Source organism: Rhipicephalus microplus, chromosome 9 (genome assembly GCF_043290135.1).
Source record: "Rhipicephalus microplus isolate Deutch F79 chromosome 9, USDA_Rmic, whole genome shotgun sequence".
NCBI classification, from domain to species: Eukaryota; Metazoa; Arthropoda; class Arachnida; order Ixodida; family Ixodidae; genus Rhipicephalus; species Rhipicephalus microplus.
In genome coordinates this window covers 128,332,121-128,342,577 of record NC_134708.1, presented here as the reverse complement: position 1 = coordinate 128,342,577, position 10,457 = coordinate 128,332,121, and positions in this window count along the sequence as shown.

The following is a 10,457-nucleotide window of genomic DNA, read 5'->3' as shown; positions in this document are numbered from 1 at the left end:
CCCCCTGTGCGTCTCGTCCGTTCATTTACCCCAAATGTAGCACCCTGCTAGATTTGGCCAGCCGGCCGCGCCAAAAAAAGAAGGGAGCCGCGTGACTCTTGTGGCGCGAGACATGAGGAATTTCAGAATGCCTGAGCACCTTGCCTGGCTGGACGCTGCAACGGCGTCTCCGCCTACGTCTGTGTCCCAAATAAAAGCTGTGATCTTGGCGCGGGCTCATCGCCGCCGTCTCACCTCTTCTTCCTCAAAATCCTCTCCTTCCCCTCCTTTGGCAGCTCACTTCCCCCTGTACGTCTCGTCTGTTGTTTTAACCCATATGTAGCGCCACGCCAGATTTGGCCAGCTGGCCACGCCAAAAAAGAAGCGAGACGCGTGACGCGTGTGGCACGAGACATGAGGAATTTCAGAATGCCTGAGCTCCTTGCCTGGCTTGATGCTGCGAAGGCGACACCGCCTACTCGTGTGTCCCAAATAAAAGCTGTGATCTCGGCACGGGCTCATCGCTGCCGTCTCACATATCCTTCCTCAACATCCTCTCCTTCCCTTCCTTCAGCAGCTCACCTCCCCCTGTACGTCTCGTCCGTTCATTTAACGCATATGTAGCGCCACGCTAGATTTAGCCAGCTGGCCGCACCAAAAAAGAAGCGAGCCTCGTGATTCGTGTGGCGCGAGACATGAGAAATTTCAAAATGCCTGAGCTCCTTGCCTCGCTTGGCGTTGCAATGGCGACTCCGCCTGCGCCTGTGTCCCGAATAAAAGCAGTGATCCCGGCACGGGCTCATCACCGCCCTCTCGCCTCCCCTTACTCAACACCCTCTCCTTCCCCTCCTTCGGCAGTTGACTTCCTCCTGTACGTCACGTCTCTTCGTTTAACCCATATGTAGCGCCACGATAGATTTGGCCAGCTGGCCGCACAAAAAAAGAAGCGAGCCGCGTGACTCATGTGGCGCGAGACATGAGAAATTTCGGAATGCCTGAGCTCCTTGTCTGGCTGGACGTTGCAACGGCGACTCCGCCTGCGCCTGTGTCCTAAATAAAAGCAGTGATCCCGGCACGGGCTAATTACCTCCGTCTTCCCTCTCCTTCCTCAACACCCTCTCCTTCCCCTCCATCAGCAGATGACTTCCTCCCGTACGTCCCGTCTGTTCGTTTAACCCATATGTAGCGCCACGCTAGATTTGGTCAGCTGGCCGCACCAAAAAAGAAGCGAGCCGCATGACTCGTGTGGCGCGAGACATTAGAAATTTCAGAATGCCTGAGCTCCTTGTCAGGCTGGACGCTGCAACGGCGACTCCGCCTACGCCTGTGTCCCAAATAAAAGCTGTGATCTCGGCACGGGCTCAACGCCACCGTCTCGCCTCTCCTTCCTCAACAACCTCTCCTTCCCCGCCTTCGGCAGATGACTTCCTCCTGTACGTCCCGTCTGTTCGTTTAACCCACATGTAGCGCCACGCTAGATTTGGTCAGCTGGCCGCGCAAAAAAGAAGCGGGCCGCGTGACTCGTGTGGCGGGAGACATGAGAAATTTCAGAATGCCTGAGCTCTTTGTCTGGCTGGAAACTGCAACGGCGACTGCGCCTACGCCTGTGTCCCAACTAAAGGCTGTGATCTCGGCACGGGCTGATCACAGCCGTCTCGCCTCTCCTTCCTCAACATCCTCTCCTTCCCTTCCTTCAGCAGCTCACTCCCCCCTGTACGTCTCGTCCATTTATTTAACGCATATGTAGCGCCACGCTAGATTGGGCCAGCCGGCCGCGCCAAAAAAGAAGCGGGCCGCGTGACTCGTGTGGCGCGAGACATGAGACATTTCCGAATGCCTGAGCTCCTTGTCTGGCTGGACGCTGCAACGGCGACTCCGCCTACGCCTGTCTCCGAACTAAAGGCTGTGATCTCGGCACGGGCTGATCACCGCCGTCTCGCCTCTCCTTCGTTAACATCCTCTCCTTCCCTTCCTTCAGCAGCTCACTTCCCCCTGTACGTCTCATCCGTTCATTTAACGCATATGTAGTGCCACGCTAGATTTGGGTAGCTGGCCGTGCCAAAAAAGAAGCGGGCCGCGTGACTCGTGTGACGCGAGACGTGAGAAATTTCAGAATGCCTGAGCTCCTTGTCTGGCTAGACGCTGCAACGGCGAGTCCGCCTACGCCTGTGTCCCAACTAAAGGCTGTGATCTCGGCACGGGCTGATCACAGCCGTTTCGCCTCTCCTTCCTGAACATCCTCTCCTTCTCTTCCTTCAGCAGCTCACTTCTCCCTGTACGTCTCGTCCGTTCATTTAACGCATATGTAGCGCCACGCTAGATTTGGCCAGCCGGCCATGCCAAAAAGAAGCGGGCCGCGTGACTCGTGTGGCGCGAGACATGAGAAATTTCAGAATGCCTGAGCTCCTTGCCTGGCTTGATGCTGACGGCGACACCGCCTACGCCTGTGTCCGAAATAAAAGCTGTGATCTTGGCACGGGCTGATCACCGCCGTCTCGCGTCTCCTTCCTCAACATCCTATGCTTCCCTTCCTTCAGCAGGTCACTTCCCCCTGTACGTCTTGTCCATTCATTTAACGCATATGTAGCGCCCCGATAAATTTGGCCAGCCGGCCGCGCCAAAAAAGAAGCGAGCCTCATGACTCGTGTGGCGCGAGACATGAGGAATTCCAAAATGCCTGAGCTCCTTGCCTGGCTGGACGCTGCAACGGCGACTCTGCCTACGCCTGTGTCCCAAATAAAAGCTGTGATCTCTGCACGGGCTCATTGCTGCCGTCTCGGTTCTCCTTTATCAACATCCTCTCCTTCCCCTCCTTCAGAAGCTGACTTCCTCCCGTACGTCTTGTGTGTTCGTTCAACCCATATGTAGTGCCACGCTAGATTTGGCCAGCTGGCAGCGCCAAAAAAGAAGCGAGCCGCGAGACTCGTGTGGTGCGAGACATAAGAAATTTCAGAATACCTGAGCTCCTTGTCTGGCTGGACGCTGCAACGGCGAGTCCGCCTGCGCCTGTGTCCCAACTAAAGGCTGTGATCTCGGCACGGGCTGATCACAGCCGTCTCGCCTCTCCTTCCTCAACATCCTCTCCTTCTCTTCCTTCAGCAGCTCGCTTCCCCCTGTACGTCTCGTCCGTTCATTTAACGCATATTTAGCGCCACGCTAGATTTGGCCAGCCGGCCGTGCCAAAAAAGAAGCGGGCCGCGTGACTCGTGTGGCGCGAGACATGAGAAATTTCAGAATGCCTGAGCTCCTTGCCTGGCTTGACGCTGCAAAGGCGACACCGCCTACGCCTGTGTCTGAACTAAAGGCTGTGATCTGGGCACGGGCTGATCACCGCCGTCTCGCCTCTCCTTCCTCAACATCCTATGCTTCCCTTCCTTCAGCAGGTCACTTCCCCCTGTACGTCTCGTCCGTTCATTTAACGCATATGTAGCGCCCCGCTAGATTTGGCCAGCCGGCCGTGCCAAAAAAGAAGCGGGCCGCGTGACTCGTGTGGCGCGAGACATGAGAAATTTGAGAATGCCTGAGCTCCTTGCCTGGCTTGACGCTGACGGCGACACCGCCTACGCCTGTGTCCTAAATAAAAGCTGTGATCTCGGCACGGGCTCATCGCCGCCGTCTCGCGTCTCCTTCCTCAAACTCCTCTCCTTCCCTTCCTTCAGCTTCTCACTTCCCGCTGTACGTCCTGTCCATTCATTTAACGCATATGTAGCGCCCCGATAGATTTGGCCAGCCGGCCGCGCCAAAAAAGAAGCGAGCCTTGTGACTCGTGTGGCGCGAGACATGAGGAATTCCAAAATGCCTGAGCTCCTTGCCTGGCTGGACGCTGCAACGGCGACTCTGCCTACGCCTGTGTCCCAAATAAAAGCTGTGATCTCTGCACGGGCTCATTGCTGCCGTCTCGCCTCTCCTTCCTCAACATTTTCTCCTTCCCCTCCTTCAGCAGCTCACTTCCCCCTGCACGTCTCGTCCGTTCATTTAACCCAAATGTAGCGCCACGCAAGATTTGGCCATCTGGCCGCGCCAAAAAAGAAGCGAGCAGCATGACTTGTGTGGCGCGAGACATGGGAACTTTTAGAATGCCTGAGCTCCTTGTCTGGCTGGACGCTGTAACCGCCACTCCGCCTACGCCTGTGTCGCAACTAAAGGCTCTGATCTCGGCACGAACTGATCATCACCGTCTCGTCTCTCCTTCCTCAACATCCTCTCCTTCCCTTCCTTCAGCAGCTCACTTCCCCATCCACGTCTCGTCCGTTCATTTAACGCAAATGTAGCGCCACGCAAGATTTGGCCATCTGGCCGCGCCAAAAAAGAAGCGAGCAGCATGACTCGTGTGGTGCGAGACATGGGAATTTTTAGAATGCCTGAGCTCCTTGTCTGGCTGGACGCTGTAACCGCGACTCCGCCTACGCCTGTGTCCCAACTAAAGGCTGTGATCTCGGCACGGGCTGATCATCACCGTATCGCCTCTCCTTCCTCAACATCCTCTCCTTCCCTTCCTTCAGCAGCTCACTTCCCCATGCACGTCTCGTCCGTACATTTACCCCACATGTAGCGCCACGCAAGATTTGGCCATCTGGCCGCGCCAAAAAAAAAGCGAGCAGCATGACTCGTGCGGCGCGAGACATGGGAATCATTAGAATGCCTGAGCTCCTTGTCTGGCTGGACGCTGTAACCGCGACTCCGCCTACGCCTGTGTCCCAACTAAAGGCTGTGATCTCGGCACGGGCTGATCATCACCGTATCGCCTCTCCTTCCTCAACATCCTCTCCTTCCTTTCCTTCAGCAGCTCACTTCCCTCTGTACGTCAAGTCCGTTCATTTAACCCAAATGTAGCGCTGCGCTAGATTTGGCAAGACGGCCGCGCCAAAAAAGAAGCGAGCCTTGTGACTCGTGTGGCGTGAGACATGGGAAATTTTAGAACGCCTGAGCTCCTTGCCTGGCTGGACGTTGCAATGGCGAATCCGCCAGCGCCTGTGTCCCAAATAAAAGCAGTGATATCGGCACGCGCTCATCGCTGCCGTCTCGGCTCTCCTTTATCAACATCCTCTCCTTCCCCTCCTTCAGAAGCTGACTTCCTCCCGTACGTATTGTGTGTTCGTTCAACCCTTGTGTAGCGCCACGCTAGATTTGGCCAGCTGGCAGCGCCAAAAAAGAAGCGAGCCGCGAGACTCGTGTGGCGCGAGACATAAGAAATTTCAGAATGCCTGAGCTCCTTGTCTGGCTGGACGCTGCAACGGCGACTTCGCCTACGCCTGTGTCCCAACTAAAGGCTGTGATCTCGGCACGGGCTGATCATCACCGTCTCGCCTCTCCTTCCTCAACATCCTCTCCTTCCTTTCCTGCAGCTCACTTCCCCCTGTACGTCTCGTCCGTTCATTTAACCCAAATGTAGCGCCCTGCTAGATTTGGCCAGCCGGCCGCGCCAAAAAAAGAAGCGAGCCGCGTGACTCTTGTGGCGCGAGACATGAGGAATTTCAGAATGCCTGAGCACCTTGCCTGGCTGGACGCTGCAACGGCGACTCCGCCTACGCCTGTGTCCCAAATAAAAGCTGTGATCTTCGCGCGGGCTCATCGCCACCGTCTCACCTCTTCTTCCTCAACATCCTCTCCTTCCCCTCCTTCGGCAGCTCACTTCCCCCTGTACATCTCGTCCATTCTTTTAACCCATATGTAGCGCCACGCCAGATTTGGCCAGCTGGCCACGCCAAAAAAGAAGCGAGACGCCTGACGCGTGTGGCACGAGACATAAGGAATTTCAGAATGCCTGAGCTCCTTGCCTGGCTTGATGCTGCGAAGGCGACACCGCCTACTCGTGTGTCCCAAATAAAAGCAGTGATCCCGGCACGGGCTCATTACCGCCGTCTTGCCTTTCTTCCTCAACACCCTCTCCTTCCCCTCCTTCAGCAGATGACTTTCTCCCGTACGTCCCGTCTGTTCGTTTAACCCATATGTAGCGCCACGCTAGATTTGGTCAGCTGGCCGCTCCAAAAAAGAAGTGAGCCACATGACTCGTGTGGCGCGAGACATGAGAAATTTCAAAATGCCTGAGCTCTTTGTCTGGCTGGACGCTGCAACGGCGACTTCGCCTTCGCCTGTGTCCCAAATAAAAGCTGTGATCTCTGCACGGGCTCACTGCTGCCGTCTCGCCTCTCCTTCCTCAACATTTCCTCCTTCCCCTCCTTCAGCAGCTGACTTCATCCCGTACGTCTCGTCCGTTCATTACCCCAAAATGTAGCGCTACGCTAGATTTTGCCAGCTGGCCGTGCCGAAAAAGAAGCGAGCCGCGTGACTCGTGTGGCGCGAGACATGGGAATTTTCAGAATGCCTGAGCTCCTTGTCAGGCTGGACGCTGCAACGGCGACTCCGCCTACGCCTGTGTCCCAAATAAATGCTGTGATCTCGGCACGGGCTGATCACAGCCGTCTCGCCTCTCCTTCCTCAACATCCTCTCCTTCTCTTCTTTCAGCAGCTCACTTCCCCCTGTACGTCTCGTCCGTTCATTTAACGCATATGTAGCGCCACGCTAGATTTGGCCAGCTGACCGCACCAAAAAAGAAGCGAGCCTCGTGATTCGTGTGGCGCGAGACATGAGAAATTTCAAAATGCCTGAGCTCCTTGCCTCTGTCGGCGCTGCAACGGCGACTCCGCCTGCGCCTGTGTCCCGAATAAAAGCGGTGATCCCGGCACGGGCTCATTGCTGCCGTCTCGCCTCCCCTTCCTCAACATTTTCTCCTTCCCCTCCTTCAGCAGCTCACTTCCCCCTGCACGTCTCGTCCGTTCATTTAACCCAAATGTAGCGCCACGCAAGATTTGGCCATCTGGCCGCGCCAAAAAAGAAGCGAGCAGCATGACTCGTGTGGCGCGAGACATGGGAATTTTTAGAATGCCTGAGCTCCTTGTCTGGCTGGACGCTGTAACCGCGACTCCGCCTACACCTGTGTCGCAACTAAAGGCTTTGATCTCGGCACGAACTGATCATCACCGTCTCGTCTCTCCTTCCTCAACATCCTCTCCTTCCCTTCCTTCAGCAGCTCACTTCCCCATGCACGTCTCGTCCGTTCATTTAACCCAAATGTAGCGCCACGCAAGATTTGGCCATCTGGCCGCGCCAAAAAAGAAGCGAGCAGCATGACTCGTGTGGCGCGAGACATGGGAATTATTAGAATGCCTGAGCTCCTTGTCTGGCTGGACACTGTAACCGCGACTCCGCCTACGGCTGTGTCCCAACTAAAGGCTGTGATCTCGGCACGGGCTGATCATCACCGTATCGCCTCTCCTTCCTCAACATCCTCTCCTTCCTTTCCTTCAGCAGCTCACTTCCCTCTGTACGTCAAGTCCGTTCATTTAACCCAAATGTAGCGCTGCGCTAGATTTGGCAAGACGGCCGCGCCAAAAAAGAAGCGAGCCTTGTGACTCGTGTGGCGTGAGACATGGGAAATTTTAGAATGCCTGAGCTCCTTGCCTGGCTGGACGTTGCAATGGCGAATCCGCCAGCGCCTGTATCCCAAATAAAAGCAGTGATATCGGCACGCGCTCATCGCTGCCGTCTCGGCTCTCCTTTATCAAGATCCTCTCCTTCCCCTCCTTCAGAAGCTGACTTCCTCCCGTACGTATTGTGTGTTCGTTCAACCCATGTGTAGCGCCACGCTAGATTTGGTCAGCTCGCCGCTCCCAAAAAGAAGGGAGCCACATGATTCGTGTGGCGCGAGACATGAGAAATTTCAAAATGCCTGAGCTCCTTGTCAGCCTGGACGCTGCAACGGCGACTCCGCCTACGCCTGTGTCCCAAACAAAAGCTGTGATCTCGGCACGGGCTCATCGCCACCGTCTCGCCTCTCCTTCCTCAACATCCTCTCCTTCCCCACCTTCGGCAGATGACTTCCTCCCGTACGTCCCGTATGTTCGTTTAACCCATATGTAGCGCCACGCTAGATTTGGTCAGCTGGCCGCACCAAAAAAGAAGTGAGCCGCGTGACTCGTGAGGCGCGAGACATGAGAAATTTCAGAATGCCTGAGCTCCTTGTCTGGCTGGACGCTGCAACGGCGACTTCGCCTTCGCCTGTGTCCCAAATAAAAGCTGTGATCTCTGCACGGGCTCATTGCTGCCGTCTCGCCTCTCCTTCCTCAACATTTCCTCCTTCCCCTCCTTCAGCAGCTGACTTCATCCCGTACGTCTCGTCCGTTCATTACCCCAAAATGTAGCGATACGCTAGATTTTGCCAGCTGGCCGTGCCGAAAAAGAAGCGAGCCGCGTGACTCGTGTGGCGCGAGACATGGGAATTTTCAGAATGCCTGAGCTCCTTGTCAGGCTGGACGCTGCAACGGCGACTCCGCCTACGCCTGTGTCCCAAATAAATGCTGTGATCTCGGCACGGGCTGATCACAGCCGTCTCGCCTCTCCTTCCTCAACATCCTCTCCTTCTTTTCCTTCAGCAGCTCACTTCCCCCTGTACGTCTCGTCCGTTCATTTAACGCATATGTAGCGCCACGCTAGATTTGGCCAGCTGACCGCACCAAAAAAGAAGCGAGCCTCGTGATTCGTGTGGCGCGAGACATGAGAAATTTCAAAATGCCTGAGCTCCTTGCCTCGCTCGGCGCTGCAACGGCGACTCCGCCTGCGCCTGTGTCCCGAATAAAAGCGGTGATCCCGGCACGGGCTCATTGCTGCCGTCTCGCCTCCCCTTCCTCAACATTTTCTCCTTCCCCTCCTTCAGCAGCTCACTTCCCCCTGCACGTCTCGTCCGTTCATTTAACCCAAATGTAGCGCCACGCAAGATTTGGCCATCTGGCCGCGCCAAAAAAGAAGCGAGCAGCATGACTCGTGTGGCGCGAGACATGGAAATTTTTAGAATGCCTGAGCTCCTTGTCTGGCTGGACGCTGTAACCGCGACTCCGCCTACGCCTGTGTCGCAACTAAAGGCTTTGATCTCGGCACGAACTGATCATCACCGTCTCGTCTCTCCTTCCTCAACATCCTCTCCTTCCCTTCCTTCAGCAGCTCACTTCCCCATGCACGTCTCGTCCGTTCATTTAACCCAAATGTAGCGCCACGCAAGATTTGGCCATCTGGCCGCGCCAAAAAAGAAGCGAGCAGCATGACTCGTGTGGCGCGAGACATGGGAATTATTAGAATGCCTGAGCTCCTTGTCTGGCTGGACGCTGTAACCGCGACTCCGCCTACGGCTGTGTCCCAACTAAAGGCTGTGATCTCGGCACGGGCTGATCATCACCGTATCGCCTCTCCTTCCTCAACATCCTCTCCTTCCTTTCCTTCAGCAGCTCACTTCCCTCTGTACGTCCAGTCCGTTCATTTAACCCAAATGTAGCGCTGCGCTAGATTTGGCAAGACGGCCGCGCCAAAAAAGAAGCGAGCCTTGTGACTCGTGTGGCGTGAGACATGGGAAATTTTAGAACGCCTGAGCTCCTTGCCTGGCTGGACGTTGCAATGGCGAATCCGCCAGCGCCTGTATCCCAAATAAAAGCAGTGATATCGGCACGCGCTCATCGCTGCCGTCTCGGCTCTCCTTTATCAACATCCTCTCCTTCCCCTCCTTCAGAAGCTGACTTCCTCCCGTACGTATTGTGTGTTCGTTCAACCCATGTGTAGCGCCACGCTAGATTTGGTCAGCTGGCCGCTCCCAAAAAAAAGGGAGCCACATGATTCGTGTGGCGCGAGACATGAGAAATTTCAAAATGCCTGAGCTCCTTGTCAGCCTGGACGCTGCAACGGCGACTCCGCCTACGCCTGTGTCCCAAACAAAAGCTGTGATCTCGGCACGGGCTCATCGCCACCGTCTCGCCTCTCCTTCCTCAACATCCTCTCCTTCCCCACCTTCGGCAGATGACTTCCTCCCGTACGTCCCGTATGTTCGTTTAACCCATATGTAGCGGCACGCTAGATTTGGTCAGCTGGCCGCACCAAAAAAGAAGTGAGCCGCGTGACTCGTGAGGCGCGAGACATGAGAAATTTCAGAATGCCTGAGCTCCTTGTCTGGCTGGACGCTGCAACGGCGACTTCGCCTTCGCCTGTGTCCCAAATAAAAGCTGTGATCTCTGCACGGGCTCATTGCTGCCGTCTCGCCTCTCCTTCCTCAACATTTCCTCCTTCCCCTCCTTCAGCAGCTGACTTCATCCCGTACGTCTCGTCCGTTCATTACCCCAAAATGTAGCGCTACGCTAGATTTTGCCAGCTGGCCGTGCCGAAAAAGAAGCGAGCCGCGTGACTCGTGTGGCGCGAGACATGGGAATTTTCAGAATGCCTGAGCTCCTTGCCTGGCTTGACGCTTCAACGGCGACACCGCCTACGCCTGTGTCCTAAATAAAAGCTGTGATCTCGGCACGGGCTCATCGCCGCCGTCTCGCCTCTCTTTTCTCAAACTCCTCTGCTTCCCTTCCTTCAGCTTCTCACTTCCCCCTGTACGTCTTGTCCATTCTTTTAACGCATATGTAGCGCCCCGCTAGGTTTGGCCAGCCGGCCG